Source organism: Cebus imitator, unplaced genomic scaffold (genome assembly GCF_001604975.1).
Source record: "Cebus imitator isolate Cc_AM_T3 unplaced genomic scaffold, Cebus_imitator-1.0 Scaffold16, whole genome shotgun sequence".
Taxonomy (NCBI): Eukaryota; Metazoa; Chordata; class Mammalia; order Primates; family Cebidae; genus Cebus; species Cebus imitator.
Window position 1 is genome coordinate 1,004,513 of NW_016107331.1, and position 12,691 is coordinate 1,017,203.

A 12,691-nucleotide genomic window follows, 5' to 3' on the forward strand; every position below is an offset into this window, starting at 1 on the left:
GTCTCTACTAAAAATACAAAAATTAGCTGGGCACGGTGGCTCGGGCCTGCAGTCCCAGCTACTGCGGAGGCTGAGGCAGGAGAACCGCTTGAACCTGGGAGGCGGAGGTTACAGTGAGACAAGATCGAGCCTCTGCACTCCAGCCTGGGTAACAGAGTGAGAGTCCATCTCAAAAAAAATAAAAAAGGATGCATGACACAGTAGAAGGTATCTCTTTCCTTATGTTTTTGTAGCTTATTCTAAAGGAGAGCTAGCTGGCTAGCTAGCCTCTGTATGTTTACATACAGTGAAATAGAAACAGAAAATTAGCCATGAAAGAAGGTAAAAAGTGATCATAAAGGCTGTGAACTTAGTGTCATTGACCATTTGATTTGTCTCTTAATTTCCTGGTAGCTAGGAGCAAACCAAATCAGAGTAGATTTCAGAAAGGAAGAAGCATACTTATTCCTCAAAACATGCATCATTCTTTCTGACATTAAATTCTAATAGCAATTTCTGACAAGGGTTTACAAGAGGCTATTGAGCAAGAAAATGACCTTCAGTGATTGTTTAATAATGAAAACAGGATCAAGTTTTGTATGACTTTCTCTTATGACTTTGGTAAAAGTTGAGCATATAACGATAAATCTTAATTCAGTATTGGTGATTTGATTTTTTTTTTTTTTTTTTTTTGTTTTGAAACACAGTCTCAATCCATCACCCAGGCTGGAGTGCAGTGGCACAATCTCAGCTCACTGCAACCTCTGCCTCCCAGGTACAAGCAATTCTCATGCCTCAGCCTCTCGAGTAGATGTGATTACAGGTGCCTGCCACGATGTCTAACTAATTTTTTGAATTTTTTAATAGAGATAGTTGCCTAGATTGGTCTGGAACTCCTGACTTCAAGTGATCTGCCCACCTCAGCCTCCCAAAGTGCTGGGATTACAGCCATGAACCACCGCATCAGGCTGAAATATAATTTAACCGAAAAAAGTTACTTAGAATACCAAGGAAGACTATGGAAAATATTGCCCAAGATGACTCCTCAAGAACTGCTTCTTTCATCTGAGCTTTTGATATAAAAATAAAGTCTGGGCCAGACATAGTGGCTCCCACATGTAATACCAGCATTTTGGGAGGCTGAGGCAGGGGGATGACTTGAGATCAGGAGTTCAAGACCAGCCTGGTCAACATGGTGAAACCTCGTGTCTAGTAAAAATACAAAAATTAGCCTGGAATGGTTGGGGAGGCTGACACAGGAGAATTGCTTGAACCCAGGAGTTGGAGGTTGCAGTGAGCCAAGATTGTGCCACTGCATTTCAACATGGGCGACAGAGTGAGACTCGTCTTAAAAAATAAATAAATAAATAAAACAAAATAAAAAATAAAGTCTGAGAAAGACTCAGGAATGTTGGTATTCTGTGTAGCTGATGAAGGCAGAGCCAGGAGCTTTGGAATACAGATGGGGTCTGATTAAGAGTGGTGGGGTAGGATAGAAGACCCTTGTGTCTGCATATGAGTAGGTATCAGTATGCAAAGTCAGGGATTTTCCTTATGAGGTAGATTTGGATTTCCTCTAGCATTTGCATAACTCCTGACTTGCTATCTCAGTGTTCCACATCAGAATATCCACAGCAGTCATTTTGGTACCAAAAAAAAATTTCAAAACAAATGTAGGCAAACTTTAGTAATGTTCCACGGAGGATAAAACTCTGAAAGGTATAGCTCAAAAATATTTAGTCTTATTAAGGTATTTGAGGTGTATTTGAATTATTAAGCTCAATTCTACTCTCTCTTGTTATTACATCCTCACCATTACAGTTGCCCCATGATGGGTGTAGACTTTTTCATCCCTTAACTTGGGCTTACCCACAAGATTTCCTTTGGCCAATGAATGCCAAGGGACTTGTAAGCAAAGGCTTGAAATGAGCATTTGGGCTTCCCCTCTTGCTCATCTGTCTTTTGCCATGAGAATAATATGCTGCTGGTCCAAGGAAAAGAAGAAATCTGTGGGGCAGCCTGGTGTGGTGGCACATGCCTGTAGTGTCAGCTACTGGAGAGTCTGAGGCAGGAGGATTGCTTGAGTCCAGCAGTTCAAGGTGGTAGTGCATGATGATAGTGCCTGTGAATAGGTACTGTGCTTTAGCATAGGCAACACAGCAAGACTCTGGAAAGAGGAGGGAGGGAAGGAAGGAAGAAAGGGAGGGAGGGAGGGAGGGAGGGAGGGGAGAGAAAGAAAGAAAAAGAAATTTGTGGATTAGACTTGGACCCAACCTACAGCTTAGAACCAAGCCCAGCTGGGTCCAACCTAGGTCAGCTTAAACCACAGCAGAACCTAAGATGGGTGAGCAAGAAACAAATGCTAATTGTTGTAAGTCACTGAGTTTTGCAGTGTTCTGTATGGAACATTATTATTGTAATAGCTGACTAATACCATATCCATAAAGTCTATAAAGCAATTCATCTATGTAAATATTTTTCCATTTCAAATGGTTTTCACCATCTCTTTACAGATTTCTTAGGAACAAGACTTTGGTTATGACAATTTTGAGAAATGCTATAAAGTAGGTTATTTTAAATGTTTCCTTTTTGGATGGTAGAAATAGGTACATTGATTTCCTTTTTTAGACAGAGGAAATTGATACCTAGATGACCATTCACTGTTGATTTGAGTACCAGGTCGTGTGATTATTTTTCTAACTATAGTTTCTTATGCAAGAAATAATAAGAATATTCGCCTCCTAATTGTATTATATTTAAGGATTAAGTGAATTAGAGGGAGGGCATTGCTTAAGTCTACCACTTTCATAGCATCCAAAGGAAAAAATATTTCTGAAATTTTTTCCTTTTAAATAAAAATATCTACTATTATAACAAGATGTGCCTTCTATGACAATTAAGTAATTCAAAGAGCAACCAGCATATGTGTTTGAGAGTGTGAGATATTGAACTAGCATTTATGGATCACTTTCCATATGCCAGGCTCTGAATTAGATAAGGAAAATAAATCTCAGAAAAGACCAGTCAGCCTGTGGAGAAAAAAGTCAAGAATCAAATCCAGGTCTTTCTGCTTCTGAAGCAAAGATTCCAGATAAATTTTCGTAGCCTATATTTGACATCATGATTAACCCACTCAGACACATTTGTTATGGTCTGTACAATTTTTTTAAAAAAATAATTTGAATAATCAGTATTTTAAAATGAGCTGACCAGGTGACTGCATAAAGAAATCCAGGTTTCTGACTTCTCTTAATAAACTGACAAAGGTGACAACTCTGGGCCTGGTCTGACACCTGTCACTCAAGCTAAGTCATAGAGGGTCCTTTATGTAGGACCCAGGTCTTTTTAGTTGGAGGTTTTCTTGCTCCTATTACCTAATGGTGACCACAGGCTGGCTTCATGCATGTGGGACATGGGCAGTTCTACTGGGCCCCATGCTTAGAAGAGCCTTGTGCTTGGTTTAATGTTCTGCTATCACCATCTTGAAATTAATTAAAATCCTTGATCAAGGAGTCACAAATTTTTATTTGCACTAGGTCCTGCCAATAGGCATTTGCATTTACGTACAAGCTCTTTCCTAAAATTCTTGGTTTTTCCTTTACCTTGTGGTACCTGTCTTACCTTTACTAAAAGTTTCCAATTTAGCGATGAATTATTATTAGTTCATTCCTAGCTATTTTTCAGGGGTGATCAGATTTTATGGGGCGTGAAGCTGAAATAACTTAGAAGGGTTTATTTTAAATGTATATAATCATAAGCATGAATATTTATTTAAAATAATAAAAGAAGTCTGGGAGTGGTAGATTACACCTGTAATTCCAATACTTTGGGAGGCCGAGGCAGGAGGATCACCAGGAGTTCGAGAGCAGCCCTGGCAACATAGCAAACCCTGTCACTAGAGAAAAGTTAAAAAAAAATTAGCCTGGCATGGAGACACATGCCTGTAGTCCCAGCTACTCAGGAGGCTGAGGTGGGAGGATGGCTTGAGCCAGGGAGTTTGAGGCTGCGGTGAGTTCTGATTGCACTGCCACACTACAGCCTGAGTAACAGAGCAAGAATTAATCTCAAAAAAAAAAAAAAAGATGTTGTCTTTAGTTTTTTTTTTTTTTCTTTTTTTATTTTTTTCCATGTTATAAAATTTATTCGTGTAAGCATTCAGACATTTTTAGTTGGGAAAGATGATATGCAGAATCCAGCAGTGGCACGATTCCAAACAAATGTCAGACGGGAATGCTTCATGGGGAGAAACTGAAAATAATAATTTAAAGCTTCATGAGGCAAGATATGTTCCAATTTAAAACACTAAGAAATAGTGCATTAGCTTCTTTTTTAAATCCTCAACGAAATTAGCTGGGTGTGGTGGTGCACACCTGCAATCCCAGCTACTCATAAGGCTAAAGCAGGAGAATTACTTGAACCTGGGAGGTGGAGGTTGTAGTGAGTTGAGATTAGGCCACTGTACTCCAGCCTGGGTGACAGAGTGAGACTCCATCTCTAAATAAATAAATAATCAATGATATGTAGAAAATATGTCTGGGAAACAGTAGACACCTAATTATTTGTATTGACAGTTTAAGGGATAAAAGATTAAAATTGCAATTATAGACTATAACAATGGCTTTACTAACTTTTATTCTCAATATGGTTATACGGTTTACTGAAAAATTCACACATTTTTAAATTTCTGTGCATTTTGATGAATAATAAAGTAGCTAATCAAAGACAAGTTAGTCACTTGCGCAGGCATGAAAAGAAAGAAAAGATACTGCAACACAGAATAACAACATTGTTCAAGGAAAATTTTTCATTCAAAAACCACTGTCATAAAACTTCAAAATGTTATGTTTTACATGATCTTATTTATTTAAATTCCCAAATTTTTACTTCCAAGGGCTGCATTGGTTTAATCCAAAATCCCTTATTTTAAACTGCACAAAAATGCTTGTTAAAATGCCATCTTTTGTCATCAGGAGTTGGCTACTTTGACAAAAATCCAATTAATATCAGAATTAAAGATGTTTATGTTGAGTCCTTTAGAAAAGACTGAATGTCAACATAATTTGGGAAGTTGCCTGTTTTCTGGGTATTTCTAATTTTCAGGATTAGCTTATGTCATCAAACCTTATGAAGAAACACTCTACAAAAGATATGCTGGTATTGAGCATAGAAATATTTTGTTTGCAGGCTGGGTGCAGTGGCTCATGCCTGTAATCCCAGCACTTTGGGAGGCTGAGGCAGGAGGATCGTTTGAGGTCAGGAGTTTGAGACCAGCCTGGACAACACGGCGAAACCCCATCTCTAGTAAAAAATACAAAAAAGGAAAGAAGCTTGTTGTAGTGGTGTGCAGTCCCAGCTACTTAGGTGACTGAGGCAGGAGAATTTCTTGAATCCAGGAGGCAGAGGCTGCAGTAAGCTGAGATCGTGCCACTGTACTCCAGCCTGGGCAACAGAGTGAGACTCCATCTCTAAAACAATAAATAAATAAATAGAAATATTTCCTTTGCAAATTATATTTAAAGGTTGTATGATGTGTTGGCCAGGCGTGGTAGCTCACACCTGTAATCCTAGCACTTTGGGAGGCTGAGCTGGGCAGACCTCAAACGCTTGAGGTCAAGAGTTTGAGACCAGACTGGCCAAGACGGTGAAACCCTGTCTCTACTAAAAATACAATAAATAAATAAATAAATATTAGCTGGGTGTGGTGGCTTGTGCCTGTAGTCCTAGCTACTTAGGTAACCAAGGCAGGAGAGTGACTTGAACCTGGGAGGTGAGATTGCAGTGAGCAGAGATTGAGCCACTGCCCTCCAGTTTGGGCAACAGAGCGAGATCCTGTCTCAAAAAAAATTTTTTTATATGAAGTGTTTATTGGCCAACATTCTAAAACTCTAGACATTACATTATTTAGAAAGAATCTTGAAAATCTACTTAAGAATTTAAAAATTTTAAAAAGGAAACAGATTTACTAAGGAAAAAAGAGAATCTTTAAATGTGGTCCTTTAAGAAATGACAATAACCAGTTGTTAAGCAGAAGCAATTGACATTTGAGATGTATTTCTTTTAATTTCCTTTCTTTTGTGTGTGTATTCTAATATGTTATGCAAGTTTAGGAATAATAGGGTTTTTTTTAACTTCAACCCATAATAGTTGGGTTGAAGTTAAACTATGATAGTTAGACTTTCAAACTATCATAGTTGGACTTTGCCAGAAGTTTATACCTTGGCAGAAGTATATAAAAAATATATTACTTTATATCTCTTTCTCTTGTCAAAGTGATTAATATTATAGAGCCTAGAACTTATGCAGAATACTAAGTATAGTCAGGTACTTCTTAGTCATTTTCATGACATTGATGCTGAATATTAGGCTACGTTATTTTAATTTTGTACAGATTTACAGGAAAGAAGCTAGCGATCTTTTGATACATTACGGGAATATTGCTATATACATAGCATTATAATTATGTTAATTATATATTGTTAACAGTTATACTAGAAGTTACTTAGATGAGATTGCATTTAGGTATTATTAATACAGTAATTGATGTAAACCATTTATTTTGTGGTTGTGCTAAACACATAGATATGTAATTGGTGCTTACATAAACTGCATGCTTGACAAAATCTGCTGTATAAAAATTCTCCATTGAAGTATGTAAAATAAGCCAAACTAGACATTAAAAATGTATAAATCTGTGGCAGGGTGTGGTGGCTCGTGCCTGTAATCCCAGCACTTTGGGAGGCTGGGGCAGGTAGATCATGAGGTCAGGAGGTTGAGAACATCCTGGCCAACATGGTGAAACCCCGTCTCCACTAAAATACAAAAAATTAGCCAGGTATGGTGGTGCATGCCCGTAGTCTCAGCTACTCGGGAGGTTGGGGCAGGGGAATCACTTGAACTTGTGAGGTGGAGGTTGCAGTGAGCCAAGATCGTACCACTGCACTCCAGCCTGGTGACAGAGCAAGCCTGTCTTAAAAAAAAAAAAAAAAAGTACAAATCTACCATAAATCTTTATTAATTTCAGCAGCATGGTACTGGTAAATCCATTGATTGAAACAGATTTCTTACAAGCATATGCCAAAACATCTAATAAATATGTGTGCCTAATCATAGTCAATGGCAGGAGGCAGGACTATTTAATAATTGGTGGTAAGGCAATTGGTTAATTCTTTGGGAAATCAAAAACCGTTTAGGTATTTACACCATACCCTGCTCAAGTTTCAAACAGGGAGGTAAGATGAACTAAGCTGTTACTCTGGTTTCTGTATAAGAAAGAATGGAGAGAGGCCAGATGGAAGCAGAGAGCTCAGGCTAGAGGCTATTGCAGAAGGAAAGGAAGATGGCCTGGATTCCGGCAATAGCGGTAGAGATAGAAAAGAGTAGACAGCACTTAGCAACAGATGGCTGTGGAGATGAGACCAGCAGAATACCCAAGGGTGATTCCCAGGTGTCTGGTTTAAAATATGTGAAGACCTGGGGCTGGGGGGGCGCGGTGTGGAATCTACCAAGGGAAACGAGAAAATCAAGAATTTAGTCTTATGCATATTGAATTTAAGATGCCTTCAAGATATGCAAGTATGAACAGCTTTCCCATAATTGTTCTAAGCTTGAACTTTCACTTTCACTCACAGAACTTCAGGTATTTAAAAGTATGAGTTTGGACTCTATATATCCTTATAAGCCACTGCAGCTTCTCAGCAAAAACCTCTAGTCTATTCAGACAACTTTACCTTTTTAAATTGAGATTAAACCACTAACTTCTTGGTTTACATTTTAGAAGATACCATTTGTTGGATTCCAATGACCTATCCAGTAGTAACACAGCAATATCTAATATTTATTGTGTACCTACTCTCTGCTAAGTATTATTCCTACATGCCTTACAAATGAGAATGACATATGAGGACAGATCAGGACTAAGTCCCTGAGAAGTTAAGAGTCAAGGTCCTATGCCATAACTAGGATTAAAACAAATTGGTTTGACTCCAGAGCATATGCTTTTGCTACGCCGCTAACATGGTAAATCCTAGTAGTTAACATTTTTCCTCTCTTGCTTGGTTTCACCATCCTCAGTTTCAAATTAAGATATGGTTGTCAGGGAAACTAAACTTTTTTGTTTGGTGCCTCCATTTCATTTTATTATTATGTTAGACATTTTGTTTAGGAGGATTATCTACTTTGCTAAATGTTTCATTTGGATGTATTAAACCACTGACGTAGCAATTCAGACACAGACACAGAACAGAACACAGAACAGCAGCCTTTTGTTAACTTCTTGCAATCGGGTTTCAGTTTCTTTCCTCTTTCACTAAAATTGCTCCCTGGGAGGCGATCATGACTCTCTTCTTCACCAAACCATGCGACCATCTCTTAGACTTACCCTGGCCCCAGAGGGTCACTCCTTTCTCCCAAAGCCCTTTCAGCACACCCTTTCAGAATCACCATGTGTCTTAGTCTGTTCCTCCGGCTATAACAAAATACCTTAGACTGGGTAATTTATAAATAATAGAAATGTATTTTGCACAGTTCTAAAGTCCAAGATCAAGGTAGTGTCATGTTCAATGTCATCAGAGTTTGCTCTCTGCTTTCAAGATGGCCTCTTGTCGCTGTGTCCTATGGAGGGAATGAAAGCTGTGTCCTCACATGGCAGAAGGGACAGAAGGGCTAAAGGGACAAACTCACTCCTTCAAGCCCTTATATAAGGGAACTAATCCCACCTTTTATAAGGACCTAATCACCTCCTGAAGGCCTCACCTCTTAATATATCATGTTGGGTCTTCTGTTCCAACACGAATTTTGGAGGGACACAAACAGTCAAACCATAGCACTGCTGGTGCCAAATTCACCTACCATTTTCCTCTCTGCTCTTCTATACTGCAGCCACATCCCAACTAGGCACTCTTCTGCTTCAGGCCTTTTCTCTTCCTTTTCTACTCTCTCAGGTAGCGTTTTCACTAAGTTTCAATTACGACTACCATGCAAATAGCCTTCAGTTCTGAGCTAAAGATCCTTTTTTTGACCTCTCTTACCTATGCTTCAAACAAGTTTTTGTCTGCCTATCCACAACTTTGCCAACCTCTCAAACTCAATCCGTTTTACTAAATTGGCCTTCACTGCCAAAAGGCCTTCCTATTTCACATAACTTATTTACTTTACTCACTTTCTTTTAAATCCTGGCTTTCCTCTTCCTGCATAACCAAATTTTTAAAGACTGGTTCCTATCTGACTCTACTTGCTTACCTGCATTCTCTCCTCAGTCTTTGAATTTTCCCCTTTTACCCCCAGTCTACTCACTGCAATTGATCTTGAGAAAATTACCAACAGCTCTATCTTATTTGACCTCTGCTCCTTTTGACAATGTTGACCTTTGTAAATCTCTTCTTCCTTGACTTTCATGAGAGATTTTCTAGCTCTCCTAATTCTCAACCTACTCCTTTTGTCCTGCTGTGATTTTTGTTGGGTTCTCCTTCTGTCCACCATGTAAATGTTGATCTTCCCCTAGGGTTACATCTTTGATTCTCTTCTCCTTTCATTCTATATCCTCTATAGTAAATCTTTGTTACCATGGCTAGTATCTGGATCCTTTTCCCATATTCAGATAATTTCTCTATCTTATAAACTTTGGTAGGAGATAACGTTTGACTTCTCCCTGAAAGAAAAAAATATGCTAGGAATTATCTTTCTTTCTCAGTTTTCCTTATAGCTAGGCCAGGATAAAAGTGAATAACTGGGACTACAATCATGGACACTCAATATGTAATGACAATAAGGACTCCCAAGAGACAGTAGTTGTAGAAAGGTAAATTCTTGGGACACCATTGGCAACAGGGCTGCAATCAATGTCCAATATCTAGTGGCAGTGACACCATGCCAGTTCTATGGCAGGATTTTGGATCCTATTTCTAACTGTGACCTGATCCTAGTTCTACAGCCCTCTTGAAAATTACTGATGATATTCAGTATCTTTTTGGTAAATTTATTTTCTCCTTTTAAAATAACCAGTGTGGTTTCTGTTGTTTGTGGCTAAGAATCCTACACAATTAAATCCTGAGTTTTGACTCTTACCTATATGCTCATGGATCCCAAATCTATCTCCTGATCTCTGCTCAAACTTCTAAATCTCTGTTGGATATCTCTACAGGCAATTCAAAACTCAGCATCTCCAAATATGGACTCATCATCTTCTTCCCAAATCAAATCTATTACTCTTATTGTTTTTTATTATGAATACCACAATTAAGCTAACTCCACTCAAGACAAAAGAGGACATCTAGATTCATTATTTTTCACTCTTGTTCATTCATTCATTCATAAATATTTGTTGTATGCCAACCCTGTCTTGGGTACTATGATATGATAGGTGACTGACAAGATTAGTAAGACACTGATCTCAAATACTTCACAGTATAGTGGGATACTTTTTTAAAAGAAATGAATACACTCCATTGACTTTAAAATTCAACTCCTTTTGCCTCCTCCATGACCTTATTTTATCAATTATATATTTTATTTTCTAAACCTTAAGCTTCTTGCACTTCACTAGGTTTTATCCACCAACCCCTTGTATTATAAACTTGTTTTTCTAATCTTAAAAAAACTAAACTAACTGAATTTAGGAAACTAACCTAAAAAATCCAGTCTATGAGAAAACACAGAAGACCTGTTTGTAATAATAAAAAAAAAACCCAGTCTAGCTAGATTCTGTAAACAGTAATCTTTGCTCAGTGACATCAATTCCTCATGTTTTTTAAATTAAAAAAAAATGTTTAACCTAAATAATGTATATGTATGTTAAGTCATTTAAAAAGTAGTGGCAATAATAATAGTAATAATAATAGTTAATAGCTATTGAGTTTTTACTTTGTTCCAAGTGTTGTTTTTAGCCATTTATAGAAATTATCTTATTTAATCCTCAGAACCATGTAAGGTAAGTACTATTATTATACCCATTTTGTAAATAAGGCAATGGAGTACAATAAAATTTATAATAGAAATGAACAGTCCTCCACCCCATTTTTTCCAACTGGAAGCTATTCTACCCAACTCTTTCACAGTGTCAGTTCTTGTTAGAAACTTTCATATTTATAAATCATATATTTATACCTTGTATATTGATACATCAAATTTAGACATCGTCTTTTCACTTGATGATGCGTTAAATAAGACTTTTTCTTACTTACATATTCCCAGCACAAACTTCCGCCTTTACTCCTCCGCCTAGCCCTGACAATATGATTACTTATTCTCAAATCTTCCGCTAATGGCGCTGCCAAGTTCAAATACGCTTAAACCTGTTTTCCTTGATCTATCAATAATGAAAGTATGATTTAGACCAGCCTGGGCAACATAGCAAGATCCTGTCTCTACAAAAAAAACATATAAATTAGCCCATATGGTGGCACGTGCGTGTAGTCTCAGCTACACAAGAAGCTGAGGCAGGAAAATCACCCGATCCTAGAAGGTCAAGGCTGCAGTGAGCCAGGACTGTACCACTGCATTCCAGCCTGGGTGACAGAGCAAGACTGTGTCTCAAAAAAACAAAAAAAGTATGACTTACTCCCTGGTTTATGAGAACTGTGGTTGTCCCAATCTTCCCTTCATCCATTCCTTACCTATTACTAATATTTCAACCCACAACATTCTAGTCCTTTCTTTAAAACTCTTCCTTAGGTTACTAGTCACTTCCTGGGTGTCAAATTCACAGATGCTTTACAGAGTTTTACAGTGTGGTTAAGAGCCTGGGCTATAGAGTAAGACTGCCAGGCTTAGTGTCCTGGATCAGGCACTTAGTAGCCGCGTGACTGTAGGCAAGTTATTTGACTCTGTGTGCCCTCAGTTTCCTATCTATTAAGTGATGACAATAGAAGTATCTACCTGACAGGATGGTGTGACAAATGAGCTAATGAATGTAACATGTAACATGATCTGACACAGTAACAATCGTAGCAATAATATTAGTATGTGTCTGTGGTGGGTGGGTAGTGGTTTGGGAAAAGTACTTATTAATTGCTCTCTATTCAGAGTTCAATACTGTCCATTAATTACTATTTTTTTTCTTTTTCTATTTAGAGATAGGGTCTCACTAGGTTGCCCAGGCTGGACTTGAACTCCTGGGATCAAGTGATCCTCTGGCTTCAGTCTCCAGAGTAGCTTAGACAACAGGTGCATGCGGTTGTGCCAACTAATTATTGTTTGTTTTGTTTGTTTCATGATTATATTCTTAGTTCCTCCTCCTTAGGTGATCTTATGTCCACCTATGAAGTGTTGCAAACCAGATAAGATATAATGATTGCCTAAGCTATAGTCAGAGGACATGCAGAACAAGAAATTCATTAACTCACTTAACAAATAATTTTTGAGTGTTTACTATGTGCTAGGCACTATTCTAGGTGCTAGAGAGCCAGTAGTAAACAAAACAGATACCTTAAAAAAAATCCTGCTGTAACAGCCGGGTGTGGTGGCTCATGTGTGTAATCCCAGCAATTTGGAAGGCCAAGGCAGGCAGATTGTTTGAGGTCAGGAGTTCAAGAGCAGCATGACTAATATGGCAAAAACCCTCTCCCTACTAAAAATACAAAAATTAGCTGGGTGTGATGGTGCACAATTGTAGTCCTAGCTACTCAGGAGGTGAGTAGAATGATTCCAAAATTGTTTCAATCTGGGAGGTGGAGCTTGCAGTGAGCTGAGATTGGGCCAGCAACAGAGTGAGACTCTA

General features: G+C 38.1%; 1 pseudogene; it reads right to left on the bottom strand.

Annotated features, from left to right (window-relative positions):
• The window catches only part of LOC108288180, a 48,858-nt pseudogene extending 37,277 nt beyond the window's left edge, over positions 1–11,581 (bottom strand).
• Between the last annotated feature and the right edge of the window lie 1,110 nt (positions 11,582–12,691).